Source organism: Phyllobates terribilis, unplaced genomic scaffold (genome assembly GCF_046119375.1).
Source record: "Phyllobates terribilis strain yellow unplaced genomic scaffold, ASM4611937v1 Scaffold_14__1_contigs__length_39327217, whole genome shotgun sequence".
NCBI lineage: Eukaryota > Metazoa > Chordata > Amphibia > Anura > Dendrobatidae > Phyllobates > Phyllobates terribilis.
In genome coordinates, this window is record NW_027362774.1 from 15,730,065 (window position 1) to 15,752,271 (window position 22,207).

The window sequence follows — 22,207 nt, forward strand, 5'->3', positions numbered from 1 at the left end:
GGCATTATAAGGGAGAGGGGTGACATCCTGCATGGGACATTATATGGGGGGAGAGGTGCCATCCTCCATGGGGCATTATATGGAGGGAGAGGTGACATCCTGCATGGGGCATTATATGGGGGGAAGTGACATCCTGCATGGGGCATTATATGGGGGGAAAGGTTACATCCGGCATGGGGCATTATATGGGGAGAGAGTGACATCCTGCATAGGGCATTATATGGGGGGAAGTGACATCCTGCAAGGGGCATTATATTGGGGGAAGAGACATCCTGCATGGGGCATTATATGTGTGAGGGTCGTGATGACATTCCACTCGTCCTCCAGTCACTCCAAATTAAGGCTATGAGCATGGGTCAACCATTCAAAGAATGAGTTAGACAACAAGCTGGTTCAAACTCAGAGCACGCTCAAAAGACTACTACAGACAACGTTCTCAGCAATGTTCTGTGTTTATTCCTACATACACAAAACTAAATACACTACATAATGGGGAGGGGAAAGGGGTTTTCCGGGGCGGGGTAAGCCATGAAAGTCCAGTGTCTGGCCACTCCTGATTGGTCCACATCTCCTTATCTCAGTCTCTGGGCAGATATTGCAGCCGTCAGCTTATAATCTTGTTTCGTTTCTCTGAAATAAGTCTTGGCAACACTGGAACTGTCTTAGTTTAAGTTTCGATTTGAGTATTACGTAGCAAGGAAAGCTTATTGTTATAAGACACAAAATGGTGGTTAGTACATTAGCAAAAAAGCGTATAAAAGTTACAAAAGTATAAAAGTTACAAATATATATATTCTCTTTTACCCCGACATTCCCCCCTAAACACTAAGCTTTCCTTTGCTTCGGGGCCTATGAGACTGTCCATGTGTGGGGAGAGGGGAGGTGGATTTCTTCACCCAATCATCTTAGAAGCTGCCCCCTTATGGGACGCCCCCAGACAATCGAGCCCTATCCTGGGTGACACATGGAGTTCTCCCAACTGTCCCTAAACTAAATCTCTCAATTGGACTTTGTCATGGGGGGGCTGGTCAGGCTTGTTCAAAGGAGTGTATTTCTCCATATCTTCTCTTGATTCAGAAAGGTCCCGGAGGTTGGGACAGCATTGGTTATAGCTTTCCTGTATAAGGGGACTATGCAGCACAGGACCACCAGGCCCAATACTAGTAGACCTCCCATTACTAGACAAACTTGTTGGAGGAATCCCTTGAGCCCTCCCAACAAACCTGAGAAGAAGGAGGTATCTACCCCTGTGTGGTAGCTGTCCACCCTGGGACAGACAGTAAGCATATGGAAAGGATATAGAAGAAGGTAGTCATCTTTTATAGACTCGCTTTGTCTCTCTTGCAGTGGGAGGCGTGAATCCAGGTGCTCTTGCCCTCAAGCTTCAGAGCCGTCAGGGTGGTGAGAAGCACAGTGTACGGTCCCTCGAACCGCGGCTGGAGGCAGTCTTTCCGGACAAACTTCTTCACATACACTAGATCGCCTGGGATGAAATCATGTACTGCATCACCTGTAGATTCTGGGAGAGAAGCAGATACTGGAGAGCGGGTGTTAGTCAATTCTCTAGACATGGCAATCACAAATTTTACCACTCTATCATGTGTTTCAGACAACTCTTGGGGCCTAATCTCTCCTATCTTGGGTGGGGTCCCAAACAAAATTTTATAGGGAGTCAGCCCATGTTTGGCCTGAAAAGTGTGTGTGTGAAATGATACAATACTATGGGGAGTAGGTCGGGCCAGGGGAGGGGATGATCTTAGGTCATTTTCAAGAGCTGGGTCTTGAGTGTGGAATTCATTCTCTCCACTTTGCCTGAACTGGCAGGATGGTATGGAGTGTGGAGGCCCAAATTTGTTCCCAACATGTTCCAGAGTTCTTCGTAGATATTTGCTGTGAAAGCTGGTCCTTGGTCCGATTCTATGACTTGGGGAACTCCAAATCTGCAGGCAATTTCGGTGATCAGTTTCTTGGCTTTGACTTTAGCAGTCATGTTGACAACCGGGTAGGCCTCGGGCCAGGCTGAGAACATATCCACGGCTACCAAAACGTACTCCTATTTTCCTGCTTTAGGCATTTGGATATGGTCGACTTGTATTCTCTGCCAAGGGTAGTCTGGTTTAGCCAGGTGTTGGAGAGGGACCCGTGCCGTACACGTTGGGTTGCAGGTAGCGCAGACAGAGCAGGATTTTAAGTATGCAGTCACAGTGGAAGAGATTCCGGGTGCAAAGTACAGTTTCTTGATACATGCCAAAGCTTGATTCTTTCCTCTGTGTGTAGGCCCGTGAGCCCATGCTGCCACAGCTGAGTACATGCGTCTAGGCAAGCAAGGCTTCCCATCCACTTGGTAAAGAGTCGAGTTGACCTTTGAATCTTTGCGACTTGCCAGCACGGCTCCTGCCGCTTTCCATTGCTTGACTTCTTCAGTGGGGGGTCTTCCTTTGTTCCTCACACAATTTTTCTTCAGGCATCCTGACCCCACTGGATTCCACTCGTGTCTCCGCTGGACTTGTATGGTCTTCCGCCGGCTGTTCTTTGGCTCTTTGCTCTAGTGAGCGCCACAGCTACGGTTTGCAGGGTTTCCCCCATCCCTTCTTCCTTTTCCTGCCACTTTGATGACACATTCTCCACTGCTGCAGTCTTGGCTGCTTGGTCAGCCAGGTGGTTGCCCCTGGCTTCCCTGGAATCTAGTCTTCCATGAGCCTTGACCTTGATAACAGCAACCTGAATGGGTAGTTCCAGGGCCTTCATTAGGGCCTTAATTCATGAGACATGTTTCACTGGTGTACCTGCAGCTGTGATGAATCCTCTAGACTTCCACAAGAGTCCAGAATCATTGCAAATTCCATGTCCATACCTGGAATCGGTATATACATATTCGCCTTTGTTCCTGCTGCCAGGTGGCAGGCCTCTGTGAGAGCCACAAGTTCAGCTTCTTGTGCAGACATGTATGGTGGTAGAGCTTCAGCCTTGAGGACTGTTAGGTCCGTTGTGACAGCATATCCCGTGTGGAACTTCCCTTGAGGGTCTGCGAGCGGATGTGCCACCATATTCTCTGGAGCAGAAGTCTCTTCCTGCAAAATTTTTATACAATCATGAGGTTCCACCAATCGACCTTCACCCTCTTCACCTTCCCCCCTAGAAGGTGGAAGCAAAGTGGCAGGATTGATAGTCAGATATCTGGTAAATGTTATATTGGAGGGCAACAATAGGGAACACTAGAGCCGCAGGTGTCTTTGGTTGGTTAGATGTTCCCGAGATGTTTGTTGCAAAACAGCTGAGAGATCATGGCCGGCCTGTATAACTAGATCATGTCCAAGGACGATATCAGCTGACTTGTCAAGGAGGATGTGAGCAGCGTGGACCGCCTTAAGGCACGTGGGGGCAGTTCGGGCGACAGGGTCCAAGCGGGCTGAGTAGTAGCCCAAAGGCCGATACTTATGATCATAGCGTTGTGCTAGAACTCCAGAGGCATGACCTTCCGATTCCGAGACAAAAAGGTGAAATGGCTGAGTATAGTCTGGTAAGCCCAAGGCCGGGGCAGAGACAACAGCCTGTTTAAGGCGGTCAAAACATAGTCTGTGTTGATGAGAAACACGTGGATCTTCAGCATGAAGCCAAACTGAGCCTTCATTCTTGAGACAGTCGTACAGAGGTTGCATGAGCTTTGAGGCATCAGGGATCCATTGCCTGCAGTAAGTGATGAGGCCAAGGAAAGTCTGCATAGCGGAATAGGTGGTTGGGAAGGTGATATCCATGATGGCTTGTTTTCTTTCTTCAGTCAGATGTCTAGCACCTTGTGATATACAATGTCCGAGGAAAATGACCTTGGGCAGACACCATTGGACTTCGCCTTTCGAGACTTTACAGTTAGCTGAGTGAAGAAACCAGAATAGGGATGCTGACATCTCTGGCAAATTTTCTTCAGTGCCGCAGAGTAAAAGATCATCCACATACTGTAGAAGGGTGACCTGAGGGTTCTCTTGAACCAATGGCTCCAGAATAGACTTCATAGAATGAGTGAATTGGTTAGGAGAGTTCTGGGCTCCTTGTGGAGTCCTGGTCCATGTAAGCTGTGCTCCTTGAAAGGTGAAGGCAAAAAGAAACCACGAATCTTCATGTAAGGGTATACTGAAGAAGGCGTTGGCCAGATCTAACACCGTAAACAAGGTGGCCGTTGGAGGCACCTGAGACAAGAGGGTGTTTGGGTTGGGTACCACTGGAGTTTCTAAAATGGTAGCTGCATTGACGGCTCTGAGATCCTGAACCAACCGGTATCTTGGAGGCTCTCCCGGAACGGTTTTCTTTTTTACAGGAAAGAGGGGTGTATTGCATGGAGATACACATCTGACAAGGACTCCTGATTCCAGGAGGGAAGCGATTTGGGTACCCAAGCTTTGTTCTTGTGCAGCCTTGAGGGGGTATTGTGGCAACCGTGGGTACCTGTGTCCAGGCTTGAGGTGTACTCGGACCGGGGGAACCTGCAGGAGGCCGACGTCCTCTGGCCCACTGGACCACAGAGAGTGAGGTTGTATGGTCATCATCATGAGAGGGAAGGCTTTAAGAACACAGCGGTCTTCAGTCCCTTGTTCGGAATGAGGGTCCCGCAAAAGAAGCTCCATACCATGGTTTCCGAAGGTAATTGTTGCCTTCATCCGCTCTAAGAGATCGGCTCCCAACAGATTGACAGGGCAAGTTTCAGAGACCAAGAATCTTGTGAGTACTCCGGTGAACGGTCCTGCAGACACAGGGACTGTGAGTGGAGAGGAAGTATGTTGGCCTTCCACCCCAACACAGGTGAGGGTATCCGGTGATAGGGACACAGAAGGAGGGAGCTGTGCAGAGGAAATGACAGATGTGGCCGCCCCAGTGTCCACCAGGAACTCCAGTGGTTGATGGTCCACCTGTAAAGTGACAGTCCCACAGGCGGCCGTGGGGTACGTAGCCGGGAAAGTGGACACTGGTTGACCGGGCCGTCATTGGCGTGGATGAGATGGTTCACGGGAAGGTCCATGGTTGTATGGACCGTCACGGAACGACCGGTCATGGTACTGTCTGCGGGTTGGACAGTCTCTGAGGATGTGGTCAAGGCTACCACACTTCCAACACAACATTCGTCCTTCAGAATCACGAGATTGTCTTCTGTTTCTAGATGGTCCCTTGTCATCTCTTCTGTCTTGTTTTCTATATGTGGGAGGAGTATCATCACCTGTGCCTTTAACCATTACCCACTTGATTCCATGTTGGTTGCCAGGGGGTGGGTAGCTTTCTTGAGCTTGATATACCATGGCAGGAGCGGTTTTCTTCTTTGGCTTAGTATCCTTTTCCATTTTTAGCATTGATTTTTGGAAAGCTTTAACGATGTCCACCGCGTCGTTGAAAGAAGAAGAACGAATCTCGGGCCGTACTCTCAGGACTTCATCTCTGAGAGCGTCTTGTAGGCCATCTACTAGGGCCTGAACCAACAGGGCGGCCTGCGTCTTGACGTGAGGACTGTATCCGAGATCCTCAAAATGCATGCTGAGTCTTGCAGCATATCTTTCCACAGATTCATCAGGGTCTTGTTGAACATCTTGTACAGATCCAGCTTGATCTGACAAGCGATTCTGAGCCCAGGCTTTTAACTGTTTCATGTATTCTAGGCCGGATTCATACGTACTAAGAGATCCTGCTTTTGTGGAATCCATGGCCTTCTGAAAGCTCTCCGTTTTCGGCTAAGTGAGCCTGGCATTCTGCAGCCAGAGTAGAACCAGCAGCAAGGGAAATTTTGCGAGCCAATCCTCCAACATGGCTCATACAGGTGTTTGCAGGGTTGACTATGGCCCCCACCCGATGTGTAAGGATGTCACCATAGCCTATTGACAGAGTGACAGGGCGTCCTGATGGGTCTACTAGATTACGGGAGCGGCAGGGGTCCCAAACTTCTGAGAGGCTGGGGGGTGGTGTTCTTTCAGCAGTTGCTTGGAGCAAGGGCCGGAGTACGGGTAATGGATGTGGGGTGAAGGATGCCATAGGAGACGTATGGGGTAAAGGAGGGGGGGGCTGGAGTATCTTGAGCCCATCCCTCATCTGGCTCCGTATCGTCTTGAGTAACAGTATGTTGGCGGAGGGAGAGCAGTCTGGCCTGAAATTCTGGGGAGTTGAGGAGGATATCCCCAGGGTTGTGAGTGACTCCCATAGGAAACAGGGGAAGCGTCTCAGCATCGTGGACTGGAGCAGAGGGTGTCACATTAGTTTCAGATGGGTGCTCTGGGACTGCGGGCTTTTCCACCTGTGCTGGTGGCTGGTAATATGCACCGGACGGATCTAGTAGTGGATATAGGCCGGATTGGGGCTTTCCGGGCCTCCCACAACAAGTAAGAGGTGTAGCAAGATGGCCGTGGGAGGGAGGAGTTAGAGTGGAAGTGGGATTGTTCTTGGGGGCAGGGAAAGGTGTAGTAAGATGGCCGTTGGAGGAAGGAGGGGGAAGTGGGGGTGGGATTGTTCTTGGGGGCAGGGAAAGGTGTAGTGACAGGCATCAACGGGGTTACGGCCAATTTAGGGTCACATAACAAATCACATTCTGCAGCTTTCATGTATCCGAACAAAGGCTCGGCATTCTCTGTTCCCCCCTGCACCATCTACTCTAAGATGTGCCTGAGCCTGGTGCAGAAGTCCTCACCCAGCTTTCCCAATTTCTGTGTAACACATTCTTTCTACACTGAAAACTAAAGCCTGCCTGTACTGGATAAGCTTATCATGTTATACAAATTCCTAACATTCTTCTTGCCTTCTTGCCTTCCCGTAACTCCACTAATTGGCTTAACTCCCACAGCAGCATTCCGCAACTTACGAGATCTTTCAAATTTAAATATACGCAACATTTTCTTATAGAATGCAATGATCTGTCGCGACTCAGATCACTGGTGCAGTCCACAGGTCGCCATTCCTCAGTGTAGAGCACACCTCAATACACTGATGAGATAGAGAGACACCTCAATCTAACTCCTTTCCTACCACGGCACCACCCGACAGTGTAGAGACACCTCAATACACTGATGAGATAGAGAGACACCTCAATCTATCTCCTTTCCTACCACAGCACCACCCGACAGTGTAGAGACACCTCAATACACTGTTTCCTAACCTTGACTTTACAGCAGTCTCTGTGTTAGACGAAGAGCACTCCTCAATTCGTCACAGAGTCTTTCTCCCTTACATTACAATTCAGGAATGCTTTGAAACCTCGACTATCAGTTACGGGAGGCAGCTATCTAAGAAAAGTACAGTGACCGGGGGAGGAGGAGGTGGTGTGCACACGAGCACGCGCAGGCATGCGACGTCACTTGTTTTAACACTTGCTGGTTCAGGACGTGGTGCGGGACGCCTGAGGTCTCACCACTCGACCGGTCACCCACCCAGATCCAACCTGACAACCCAACAGGAACCGCTGCGGCTGATACACAGGCAAGTGAGACATATAAAATACATCTCAACTTACCGTGTTCGATGGAGGTTGATCAGGCCTCAAATTCAGCCACCGCGGTCACCACCAGGGAAATCAGCGATATGGGTCCGGGAGGGCGGCGTACCGCTAGCCACGCCCCACGTTGGGCGCCATTTGTGAGGGTCGTGATGACATTCCACTCGTCCTCCAGTCACTCCAAATTAAGGCTATGAGCATGGGTCAACCATTCAAAGAATGAGTCAGACAACAAGCTGGTTCAAACTCAGAGCACGCTCAAAAGACTACTACAGACAACGTTCTCAGCAATGTTCTGTGTTTATTCCTACATACACAAAACTAAATACACTACATAATGGGGAGGGGAAAGGGGTTGTCCGGGGCGGGGTAAGCCATGAAAGTCCAGTGTCTGGCCACTCCTGATTGGTCCACATCTCCTTATCTCAGTCTCTGGGCAGATATTGCAGCCGTCAGCTTATAATCTTGTTTCGTTTCTCTGAAATAAGTCTTGGCAACACTGGAACTGTCTTAGTTTAAGTTTCGATTTGAGTATTACGTAGCAAGGAAAGCTTATTGTTATAAGACACAAAATGGTGGTTAGTACATTAGCAAAAAAGCGTATAAAAGTTACAAAAGTATAAAAGTTACAAATATATATATTCTCTTTTACCCCGACATATGGAGGGAGAGTGACTTCCTGCTTGGGGCATTATATGGGGGGGAGTGACATCCTGCATGGGGCATTATATGGGGAGAGAGTGAAATCCTGCATGGGGCATTATATGGGGGGGACTGACATCCTGCATGGGGCATTATATGGGGGGAAGTGGCATCCTGCATGGGGCATTATATGGGGGGAAGAGACATCCTGCATGGGGCATTATATGGGGGGATGTGACATCCTGCATGGGGCATTATATGGGGGGAAGAGACATCCTGCATGGGGCATTATATGTGGGGAAGTGACATCCTGCATGGGGCATTATATGGCGGAGAGGTGACATCCTGCATCAGGCATTATATGGGGGGAAGAGACATCCTGCATGGGGCATTATATAGGGGGAAGAGACATCCTGCATGGGGCATTATATGGGGAGGGGTGACATCCTGCATGAGGCATTATATGGGGAGAGGTGACATCCTGCATGTAGCATTATATGGGGGAAGAGACATCCTGCATGGGGCATTATATAGGGGGAAGTGACATCCTGCATGGGGCATTATATGGGGGGAAGAGACATCCTGCATGGGGCATTATATTGGGGGAAGTGACATCCTGCATGGGGCATTATATTGCGGAGAGGTGACATCCTGCATGGGGCATTATATGGGGGAAGAGACATCTTGCATGAGGCATTATATGGGGGGAAGAAACATCCTGCATGGGGCATTATATAGGGGGGAAGAGACATCCTGCATGGGGCATTATATGGGGGGAGTGACATCCTGATGGGGCATTATATGGGGGAAGAGGTGACATCCTGCATGGGGCATTATATGGGGGGGAAGAGACATACTGCATGGGGCGTTATATGGGGGGAGTGACATCCTGATGGGGCATTATATGGGGGGAGAGGTGACATCCCGCATGGGGCATTATGTGGGGGGGAGTGACATCCTGTGATGGGGCATTATATGGGGGGAGTGACATCCTGCATGGGGCATTATATGGGGGGAGTGACATCATGCATGGGGCATTATATGGGGGAGTGACATCCTGCATGGGGCATTATATGGGGGAGTGACATCCTGCATGGGGCACTATATTGGGGGGAGGGGTGACATCCTGCATGGGCCATTATATACAGGGAAAGTGAAATCCTGCATGGGGCATTAAAATGGGGGGAAATGAAATCCTTCATGGGGCATTATATGGGGGGGAGGGTGACATCCTGCATGGGGCATTATATGGGGGGGAAGTGAAATCCTGCATGGGGCATTATATGGGGGGAGGGGTGACATCCTGCATGGGGCATTATATGGGGGGAAGTGACATCCTGAATGGAGCATTTTATGGGGGGAGTGACATCCTGCATGGGGCATTATATGGGGGGGAGTGACATCCTTCATGGGGCATTATATGGAGGGAAGTGACATCCTGCATGGGGCATTATATGGGGAGAGGTGACATCCTGCATGGGGCATTATATGGGTGAGAGGTGACATCCTGCATGGGGCATTATATGGGGGGAGTGACATCCTGCATGGAGCTTTTAATGGGGGTAGTGACATCCTGCATGGAGCATTATATGGGGGGAGTGACATCCTACATGGGGCATTATATGGAGGGAAGTGACATCCTGCATGGGGCATTATATGGGGGGAGTGACATCCTGCATGGGGCTTTATATGGGGGGGTGACATCTTGCATTGGGCATTATAAGGGGGTGGTGACATCCTGCATGGGGCATTATATGGGGGGAGTGACATCCTGCATGGGGCATTATAAGGGGGGAGGTGACATCCTGCATGGGCCATTATAAGGGGGGGAGGTGAGATCCTGCATGGGGCATTATATGAGGGGGGTGACATCCTGCATGGGGCATTATATGAGGGGGGGTGACATCCTGCATGGGGCATTATATGGGGGGAAGTGACATCCTGCAAGGGGCATTATAAGGAGGGGGGTGACATCCTGCATGAGGCATTATAAGGAGGGGGGTGACATCCTGCATGGGGCATTATAAGGGAGGGGGGTGACATCTTGCATGGGGCATTATATGGGAGGGGGGTGACATCCTGCATGGGGCATTATATAGAGGTGGGTGACATCCTGCATGGGGCATTCTAAGGAGGAGGGGTGACATCCTGCGTGGGGCATTATAAGGAGGGGGGTGACATCCTGCACGGGGCATTATATGGGGGGAGGTGACATCCTGCATGGGGCATTATATGGGGGGAGGCGTCATCCTGCATGGGGCAAAATAACGGAAAGAGGTGATATCCTGCATGGGGCATTATAAGGAGGGGGGGTGACATCCTGCATGGGGCATTATATGGGGGGGTGTGACATCCTGCATGGGGCATTATAAGGAGGGGGGGTGACATCCTGCATGGGGTATTATATGGGGGGAGAGGTGACATCCTGCATGGGGCATTATATGGGGGGAGTGACATCCTGCATGGGGCATTATATGGGGGGAGAGGTGACATCCTGCATGGGGCATTATAAGGGAGAGGGGTGACATCCTGCATGGGGCATTATATGGGGGGAGAGGTGCCATCCTCCATGGGGCATTATATGGAGGGAGAGGTGACATCCTGCATGGGGCATTATATGGGGATAGAGTGACATCCTGCATGGGGCATTATATGGGGGGGTGACATCCTGCATGGGGCATTATATGGGGGGAAGTGACATCCTGCATGGGGCATTATATGGGGGAAAAGGTTACATCCGGCATGGGGCATTATATGGGGAGAGAGTGACATCCTGCATAGGGCATTATATGGGGGGAAGTGACACCCTGCAAGGGGCATTATATTGGGGGAAGAGACATCCTGCATGGGGCATTATATGGAGGGAGAGTGACTTCCTGCTTGGGGCATTATATGGGGGGGAGTGACATCCTGCATGGGGCATTATATGGGGAGAGAGTGAAATCCTGCATGGGGCATTATATGGGGGGGACTGACATCCTGCATGGGGCATTATATGGGGGGAAGTGACATCCTGCATGGGGCATTATATGGGGGGAAGAGACCTCCTGCATGGGGCATTATATGGGGGGATGTGACATCCTGCATGGGGCATTATATGGGGGGAAGAGACATCCTGCATGGGGCATTATATGTGGGGAAGTGACATCCTGCATGGGGCATTATATGGCGGAGAGGTGACATCCTGCATGTAGCATTATATGGGGGAAGAGACATACTGCATGGGGCATTATATAGGGGGAAGTGACATCCTGCATGGGGCATTATATGGGGGGAAGAGACATCCTGCATAGGGCATTATATTGGGGGAAGTGACATCCTGCATGGGGCATTATATGGCGGAGAGGTGACATCCTGCATGGGGCATTATATGGGGGAAGAGACATCCTGCATGAGGCATTATATGGGGGGAAGAGACATCCTGCATGGGGCATTCTATAGGGGGGAAGAGACATCCTGCATGGGGCATTATATGGGGGGAGTGACCTCCTGATGGGGCATTATATGGGTGAAGAGGTGACATACTGCATGGGGCATTATATTGGGGGGAAGAGACATACTGCATGGGGCATTATATGGGGGGAGTGACATCCTGATGGGGCATTATATGGGGGGAGAGGTGACATCCTGCATGGGGCATTATGTGGGGGGGAGTGACATCCTGCATAGGGCATTATATGGGGGGAGTGACATCATGCATGGGGCATTATATGGGGGGAGTGACATCCTGCATGGGGCATTATATGGGGGGAGTGACATCATGCATGGGGCATTATATGGGGGGAGTGACATCCTGCATGGGGCATTATATGGGGGGAGTGACATCCTGCATGGGGCACTATATTGGGGGGAGGGGTGACATCCTGCATGGGCCATTATATACGGGGAAAGTGAAATCCTGCATGGGGCATTATATGGGGGGAAGTGAAATCCTTCATGGGGCATTATATGGGGGGGAGGGGTGACATCCTGCATGGGGAATTATATGGGGGGGAAGTGAAATCCTGCATGGGGCATTATATGGGGGGAGGGGTGACATCCTGCATGGGGCATTATATGGGAGAAGTGACATCCTGCATGGAGCATTATATGGGGGGAGTGACATCCTGCATGGAACATTATATGGGGGGAGTGACATCCTGCATGGAGCATTATATGGGGGGAGTGACATCCTACATGGGGCATTATATGGGGGAGTGACATCCTGCATGGGGCATTATATGGGGGGAGTGACATCCTACATGGGGCATTATATGGAGGGAAGTGACATCCTGCATGGGGCATTATATGGGGAGAGGTGACATCCTGCATGGGGCATTATATGGGTGAGAGGTGACATCCTGCATGGGGCATTATATGGGGGGAGTGACATCCTGCATGGAGCTTTATATGGGGGTAGTGACATCCTGCATGGAGCATTATATGGGGGGAGTGACATCCTACATGGGGCATTATATGGAGGGAAGTGACATCCTGCATGGGGCATTATATGGGGGGAGTGACATCCTGCATGGGGCATTATATGGGGGGGTGACATCCTGCATTGGGCATTATAAGGGGGTGGTGACATCCTGCATGGGGCATTATATGGGGGGGAGTGACATCCTGCATGGGGCATTATAAGGGGGGAGGTGACATCCTGCATGGGGCATTATAAGGGGGGAGGTGAGATCCAATATAGGGCATTCTAAGGAGGGGGGTGACATCCTTCATAGGGCATTATAAGGAGGGGGGTGACATCCTGCATGGGGCATTATATGAGGGGGGGTGACATCCTGCATGGGGCATTATATGAGGGGGGGTGACATCCTGCATGGGGCATTATATGGGGGGAAGTGACATCCTGCATGGGGCATTATAAGGAGGGGGGGTGACATCCTGCATGAGGCATTATAAGGAGGGGGGTGACATCCTGCATGGGACATTATAAGGGAGGGGGGGTGACATCTTGCATGGGGCATTATATGGGGGGGGTGACATCTTGCATGGGGCATTATATGGGAGGGGGGTGACATCCTGCATGGGGCATTATATAGAGGTGGGTGACATCCTGCATGGGGCATTATATGGGGGGAGTGACATCATGCATGGTGCATTATATGGGGGAGTGACATCATGCATGGGGCATTATATGGGTGGGAGTGACATCCTGCATGGGGCATTATATGGGGGGTGACATCCTGCATGGGGCATTATATGGGGGGGAGGTGACATCCTGCATGGGGCATTATATGGGAGGGAGTGACATCCTGCATGGGGCATTATATGGGGGTAGAGGTGACATCCTGCATGGGGCATTATATGGGAAGAGGTGACATCCTGCATGGGGCATTATATGGGGGGAAGTGGTATCCTGCATGGGGCATTATATGGAGGGAGAGGTGACATCCTGCATTGGGCATTATATGGGGGGGAGAGTTGACATCCTCCATGGGGCATTATATGGTGGGAAACAAGTGACATCCTGCATGGGGCATTATATGGGGGGAGGTGACATCCTGCATGGGACATTATATGGGGGGAAGTGACATCCTGCATGGGGCATTATATGGGGGGAGTGACATCCTGCATGGGGCATTATATAGAGGGGGTGACATCCTGCATGGGACATTATATGGGGGGAAGTGACATCCTGCATGGGGCATTATATGGGGGAAGTGACATCCTGCATTTGGCATTATATGGAGGAGTGACATCATGCGTGGGGCATTATATGGGGGGAGTGACATCATGCATGGGGTATTATATGGGGGGAAGTGATATCATGCATGGGTCATTATATGGGGGGGAGTGACATCCTCCATGAGGCATTATAATGGGGGGGAGTGACATCCTGCATGGGGCATTATATGGGGAGAGAGTGACATCCTGCATGGGGCATTATATGGGGGGAGTGACATCCTGAATGGAGCATTATATGGGGGGAGTGACATTCTGCACGGGGCATTATAAGGGTGTGGGGTGACAACCTGCATGGGGAATTATAAGGGTGTGGGGGTGACATCCTGCATGGGGCATTATAAGAGGGTGACATCCTGCATGGCGCATTATATGGGGGGAACAGCCTGCATGGGGCATTATAAGGGTGAACAGCCCGCATGGGGCATTATAAGGGGGAACAGCCTGCATGGGGATTTATAAGCGGGAGTAGCCTGCATGGGGCATTATGTGGGGAGAAACGCCTGCATGGGGCATTATGTTGGGGGCACAGCCTGCATGGGGCATTATGTTGGGGGAACAGCCTGCATGGAGCATTATGTGGGGGCACAGCCTGCATGGAGCATTTTTTGGGGGCCAATATTCTGTATGGAGCGTTATATGGGGGCCAGTATCCTGTATGGAGCGTTATAAGGTGGCCAGTATTCTGTACGGAGCGTTATATGGGGTCCAGTATCCTGTATGGAGCGTTATATGGGGGCCAGTATCCTGTATGGAGCATTTTATGGGGGCCAGTATTCTGCATAGAGCGATTCGCCAGTTTCTGAGCTATTGTGGAATTTACAATAGATATCATTCATGTAATGTAAGAAGTGAAATCTTCGGCATTGTACTATATATATATTTCTCTGCTGTATCTGTGCATCATGAAGTGTGGTATGTGTTAAAGGGGCCCACTGAGACTCTTTCACCCAGGTCCCACAAAAACTTGGAGCCGGCCCTGATCACCAAGCACAATGCCAAGGTTCGGATGGAGTGGTGTAAACCCGCCACCACTGGACTCTGGAGGAGATAGGTTCTGTGCAGTGATGGATCGCACTTCTCTATCTGCGTCTGATGGAGGAGTCTGGTTTTGGTGATACCAGGAGGACATTACCCCCTGACTGCATTGTGCCGCTGTAAAGATGGTGGAGGAAGGTAATGCTATGGGCTTGTTATCAGGGGTCAGCATTGGGCCCTTAGTTCCAGTGAAGGAAAGTCTTAATCTTCAGCACAAGACATTGTGGACAATTGTAGCTTCCATCTGAGTGAACACTTTTCTTCGTTGGCACAGTTATTTAACCATAAGTGCATATTTAACTAATGCAAAAGTATAGGCGGCGTGTTTGAGTTGGTCAATGCTGCTTGAAGGTGAAAATGCCCATTTCTTTTAATTAATAGAAATTATTAAAAAATATGAGCACTTATAGATGTATAACTAATAGCTGAGTTTACAAGACACCTAGGGGTGAGGTGCATTTCTTGAGGAGACGCGTGTGCCGGACGAATGGGTCCCCCAGTTCATAGTAGACCTTTTGTTTTTCGGCAGCAGATGGTGACGGGAACGTGGATGTGAAGATGTGGGCTGCTGCTTAGTGAGTGCAGACAGACACGTGAGGGAGGTTTAATTGGCGAATCTCATAATTACGCGGTCAATAGCTGTGGCTGGAGAGGCTTTCTCACCGCTGCTCTGCTCAATACCTCATCTTCATTATGCTCCTATAATGTGTGAGCGATTGTTGAAGATGTCGTAAGTAGCCAACAATCTACAGGAGAGCTTGTCGGATCTGCAACTAATGGAAAGTGGAAATCCAAGAGTAAGACATGTAATGACGAAAAATCTATTCACGTGTGCACCGGACGTGATGTTCCAATGGACAAGGGGGTCTTCAGCTTTACATGCAAACCCTGAACATGTCTGCAAGTAACGAGCACTTCAGATGAGGGTCAAAATCAGCCACATATATGATGATATGCACTGTGTATGGGTTTCTAGATGCTGGAGAATGGTCGTTAGGACCACTTACCTCCTTCAGACCCGCATCGGATGGACTGGACCGTGCCAGATCATCAGATGGACTCGCATGGAGGAGTGAAAGTTCACTTTCAGATTTTGTCACATTTTGGAAGGTTTTCTGGTCCTACAAATTTGTGATGACATCTAATAATCCAGATATAATCCACTTTCTGTTTCATAAATTGTTGGCTTAACAAACCTTCCTCCCGGCCTCCTCATGCACTTGCATGCTCAGTTCGGCCAAGCATCCATGTGTTATCGGAGTGGAGAAGGGAATAAGCCGCTGCCCGGCACCTTTGGAAATGATTTATGTCCCAAGAGAATAAAGCAGGGGCTATGTTAAAATTCATGTTTAATCTTTTCTCACTTTGCCGTCTGCAGAACAAACACCGGCTGCTCCTGGAGAAATCAGCATGTTTGGTGAATGTTCATCTATTAGATATGGCCACTTTTGGTCCCAAAATCCCTAACTCTGCACCGTGGGGTCAGCATATAGTGAAGGTGAGCAAGAGGAACCGGCTATAGCATCATATATTGGAGGAGTACCTGCATGCCTGATGAAGACATCCGTACACCATCATACATTGAAGGAGTACCTGCATGCCTGATGAAGACATCCGTACACCATCATATATTGGAGGAGTACCTGCATGCCTGATGAAGACGCCACATACACCATCATATATTGGAGGAGTACCTGCAAGCCTGATGAAGACATCCGTACACCATTATATATTGGAGGAGTACCTGCATGCCTGATGAAGACATCCGTACACCATCATATATTGGAGGAGTACCTGCATGCCTGATGAAGACATCCATACTCCATATATTGGAGGAGTACCTGCATGCCTGATGAAGACATCCGTACACCATCATATATTGGAGGAGTGCCTGCATGCCTGATGAAGACATCCGTACACCATCATATATTGGAGGAGTACCTGCATGCCTGATGAAGACGTCCGTACACCATCACATATTGGAGGAGTACCTGCATGCCTGATGAAGACATCTGCACACCATCATATATTGGAGAAGTACCTGCATGCTTGATGAAGACGTCCATACTCCATATATTGGAGGAGTACCTGCATGCCTGATGAAGATGCCCATACACCATCATATATTGGAGGAGTACCTGCAAGCCTGATAAAGACGTCCGTACACCATCATATATTGGAGGAGTACCTGCAAGCCTGATGAAGACGTCCGTACACCATCACATATTGGAGGAGTACCTGCATGCCTGATGAAGACATCCGTACACCATCATATATTGGAGGAGTACCTGCATGCCTGATGAAGACGTCCATACACCATCATATATTATTATTATTATTTATTATTATAGCGCCATTTATTCCATGGCGCTTCACATGTGATAGGGGTATGCATAGCAAAAACATTTACATAGTCTTAACAAAACGAGTCAGCGACTGGTACAGGAGGAGCGAGGACCCTGCCCGCGAGGGCTCACAGTCTACAAGGGATGGGTGAGGATACAGTAGGTGAGGGTACAGCTGGTCGTGCAGCGGTTTGGTGGAGCGAGGACCCTGCCCGCGAGGGCTCACAGTCTACAAGGGATGGGTGAGGATACAGTAGGTGAGGGTAGAGCTGGTCGTGCAGCGGTATGGTGGAGCGAGGACCCTGCCCGCGAGGGCTCACAGTCTACAGGGGATGGGTGAGGATACAGTAGGTGGGGGTAGAGCTGGTCGTGCAGCGGTATGGTGGAGCGAGGACCCTGCCCGCGAGGGCTCACAGTCTACAAGGGATGGGTGAGGATACAGTAGGTGGGGGTAGAGGAGGTCATGCAGTAATGTGGTGGAGCGGTGGTTACTGCAGGTTGTAGGCTTGTCGGAAGAGGTGGGTCTTCAGGTTTCTTTTGAAGGCTTCCATGGTAGGCGAGAGTCTGATGTGTTGGGGTAGAGAGTTCCAGATTAGGGGGGATGCACGGGAGAAATCTTGTATGCGATTGTGGGAAGAGGAGATAAGAGGGGAGTAGAGAAGGAGATCTTGTGAGGATCGGAGGTTGCGTGCAGGTAAGTACCGGGAGACTAGGTCACAGATATATGGAGGAGACAGGTTGTGGATGGCTTTGTATGCCATGGTTAGGGTTTTGAACTGGAGTCTCTGGGCAATGGGAAGCCAGTGAAGGGATTGACAGAGAGGAGAGGCCGGGGAATAGCAGGGGGACAGGTGGATTAGTCGAGCAGCAGAGTTTAGGATAGATTGGAGGGGCGCCAGAGTGTTGGAAGGGAGGCCACAGAGCAGGAGGTTGCAGTAGTCGAGGCGGGAGATGATGAGGGCATGCACTAGTGTTTTTGCAGAGTCTTTGCTGAGGAATGCACAGATCCGGGAGATATTTTTGAGTTGGAGTCGGCAGGAAGTGGAAAGGGCTTGGATATGTGGTTTGAAGGAAAGATCAGAGTCCAGGGTTACCCCAAGGCAGCGAGCTTGAGGGTCTGGGGAGAGTGAACAGCCATTGACGTTGATGGATAGGTCAGATGGGGGATATGAATGAGAGGGTGGAAAGATGATGAATTCTGTTGTATCCATGTTGAGTTTTAGAAATCTATCAGAGAAGAAGGATGAGATGGCGGACAGACATTGTGGGATTCTGGTTAGTAAGGAGGTGATATCGGGTCCAGAGAGGTAGATCTGTGTGTCATCAGCATAGAGATGATACTGAAAGCCATGAGACTCTATGAGCTGTCCCAGGCCGAAGGTGTAGATGGAGAAGAGCAGGGGTCCTAGAACTGAACCTTGGGGGACACCGACAGATAGGGGACGTGATGAGGAGGTGGTGTGTGAGTGGGAGACACTCAATGTCCTGTCTGTTAAGTATGAGGAGATCCAAGATAGGGCTAAGTCTGTGATGCCAAGAGATGAGAGAATCTGTAGAAAGAGGGAATGGTCGACTGTGTCGAAGGCAGATGACAGGTCCAGAAGGAGGAGGACAGGTCCAGGAGGAGGAGGACAGGTCCAGGAGGAGGAGGACAGGTCCAGAAGGAGGAGGACAGGTCCAGAAGGAGGAGGACAGGTCCAGAAGGAGGAGGATGGAGTAGTGTCGCTTGGATTTGGTGTTTAGTAGGTCGTTGGTGACTTTGGTCAGGGCAGTTTCAGTAGAATGGTGCGGTCGGAAGCCAGATTGCAGGCGGTCGAAGAGGGAACAGGAGGAGAGGTGGGAGGACAGTTCAAGGTGGACATGTTGTTCTAGTAGTTTTGAAACAAAGGGGAGAAGTGATATGGGGCGGTAGCTAGTCAGAGAGGATGGGTTAAGGGAGGGCTTTTTGAGGATGGGTGTGATTGTGGCATGTTTGAAACATGAGGGGAAGACAGATATATTGGAGGAGTACCTGCATGCCTGATGAAGACGCCCATACAACATCATATATTGGAGGAGTACCTGCATGCCTGATGAAGCCGTCCATACTCCATATATTGGAGGAGTACCTGCATGCCTGATGAAGACGCCTATACACCATCATATATTGGAGGAGTACCTGCATGCCTGATGAAGACGTCCATACTCCATATATTGGAGGAGTACCTGCATGCCTGATGAAGACGTCCATACACCATCATAGTACCTGCATGCCTGATGAAGACGTCCATACTCCATATATTGGAGGAGTACCTGCATGCCTGATGAAGACGTCCATACTCCATATATTGGAGGAGTACCTGCATGCCTGATGAAGACGTCCGTACACCATCATAGTACCTGCGTGCCTGAGGATGCTGTTTTGGCGTTTATTCACTTTATAACATTTGTTATTTATTTTCAGTCACGGCTTGTTCTGCTGTTTCCTCCTCACATCCCTGATGTGTCGTCTCCTCCCTGCTGCGCCGGCGGCTGAGTTCTCTCTGATACATCCCGCGGATTGTTTTGCGTTGATGCTTTGACATCAGGCGGCTGCTGCTCACGTATATTCCCTATAATCTTATCCCCCCGTGTTGTGTCCGCTTGCAGCGTATCCCCCCAGGACGAGCGGCTCTGCGGTGGGTCGGTATAAACCTGGGTCACGAATTTAAATGAAAGTTATAGTGCGAGGAGGCGCCGTGTTTTCCTTCTTTCCACCGCCTCGCTAATGTCATGAGATGAATATTATGATAAGCGGCGTCTCCAGTAAATGAGAAAATCCTGAACCGAAGCAGAATTCACCGTTGCTATAGGAATGATGGACACAAACACTGACGCGTGCGGAGAGACGGCCGGCGGTATCCAGTGCTGAGGATGGAGCGCCCACCTCCCACACTGCACCGCAGCCCCTAACAAGGACACACCAGGCCTCTGCTCTATAAATCAGAATTCGGGACCCCTAAAACTGTCTATGGAGCACCACACATGTTTATATTCTTGCTAATGGCTTTCCAGCCCGTCCTCTGCTCTCCCTCATATATATTACCCTATTAAATGGAGATATGACAGCACCGGGGGGGGGGGGGGGGGTGCCTGATGGGACGGTTAGTAAAGTTTTTACTTCTTCAAAGAAAAGTTATTTTCTAGCGCAGAGTGCGAAGGATTCCCCCAACATACAATGAAAGTTTATTATAACTTCTGGGAATTATTCTGCTCCGACTGAATCTTTTTTTTCTCATATGGAAACTCCTGCTTGCAATGGTGGTACGGTATTAATTTACATCCCATATTATATAGCAGCCAAGACAGACTTTTGGCATGGGCTGTTAGGATTTCTGTTGCCCTTCTAGAGTTTGACCACTAGTGGACACTATTGTTCACTTTAATATTGTGCAGCAGTTTCACTCCTTACTGGAGGTGGCTGTTGTGTTCTGCAATTGCCCTTTACCAAGATGGTGGATTCTGAATCTATGGAATCCATCTTGTGTCCTGTTTGGGCCTACTTAAAGCTGCATGGATCTCTCACTCATTGTTTGAGTATTGTGTCTAGTTGTTAGCCTGGTTTCAGTCTCCAAAGCTCCTGAACATTCCTACCCAGACTGTTCTATTCATCTATGGATTGTTTCCTACAACTCCTTGCTATCTCCAAGCACTTTTATTACAGCTTGCTATTCCTGCTCGTGCTCCTTCGGCCACTGGTTTCCAGCAGTACTACGCCAGTATCGTAACAAGTGCTTTGCCATCTTTTTTTGTTGCTGAAGTTCCTTCTTGAAGGACACTCCATTGTTAAACATTTTATAGTTTACAGACCTACGGAAAAAGTTGAGTAACTTTTTTAAAAACTTGACTTACTTGAGAAATCATATGAGGACAATTTCCCTTCCGATTCTCAGAAATGAACACCAGACTTGGACTAATCCAAATATTTTCATCTACGATGGTTTCCAGGCTCCTGGATGCTACGTTACCCTTGAGATCATCACCCAGGTCTTTCTCCTTCATTATGAGCCTGAAGCGGCTGTCATCAGCTCGTGATAAGTAAGTGACCCCTGTGTAATAAAAGAGACCAGTCAAAAAGTTAAAAACTATGGAGTAACCAGTTTGACAATGATTGTTTTACTTTGTTCTTGCATTTCCAGCCATAGTAAATAATAAATGGTTTATATATAAACTCCTTTGTCCATTTATTTTAGCAAATGATGTGTAATTCATGAGTCGCTCATCACGGTAATGGGACCCCATTGTTGAGTGAATATCTTGGGTGAGTCCCGGTGGGAAGTGGAGATGGTAACTGTTGCAGAATATGCAATTCCGGAGATGGTAACTGTTGCAGAATATGCAATTCACGGGGAAATGTAACTTTTATTTTTAAACAATAGTTTTTATTTAAATTTTAGGCAGATAAAGTGAACATTAAAGGGAGCAAGAGGACTTAGGGCTCGTGCATAGGACCGTATTATCGGACCAATGTTATTCTATGGGGCCGTGCACATGGGGGAAAAATCACAGCATACCCAAGTTTGATCCAATATTCAGATTGCATTCAGCCATGCAAGTCAACGAGTCCGTGGAAAACATCAGATTGCACTCGGATGGCATCAGTTTCCATGGACTGATACAATGGAGAAGATGGAGGATTTTTTTTTCTCCATCTTCTCCTCATTCGAGAGAATCGTATCACAGTATACCGACACTCTGATTAGAGTGTGACTTTGCATATTTGACCGGGTGAGTGAAAATACGCTCGTCTGCACCTATTGCGTTAAATATCTAGACGGCTTCCCCAATAGACAGATATTGGTATCAGGTGTAAAATGTATGGAGCCTGCAGACCTTACAATATGGATTTTCTACACCAACTTTCTTTTCTGTTTCTTTTAATTGTTCTTTGTGTTGCTTTGGAAAAAATGTAAATCTCAAAAGAGATATAGATGCAATAGAGGTAAATGTGAGTGTCACACCTTTCTCTTAAGATTTTGTTGTATCCCTGTTTTGATACATGAAAAATATCTTTGTACCGTGTTAG

At 49.2% G+C, this 22,207-nt stretch overlaps 1 pseudogene; it reads right to left on the bottom strand.

Moving 5' to 3' along the window:
• The window catches only part of LOC141175703 (cadherin-16-like), a 125,413-nt pseudogene that overhangs the window by 57,726 nt on the left and 45,480 nt on the right, over positions 1 to 22,207 (bottom strand).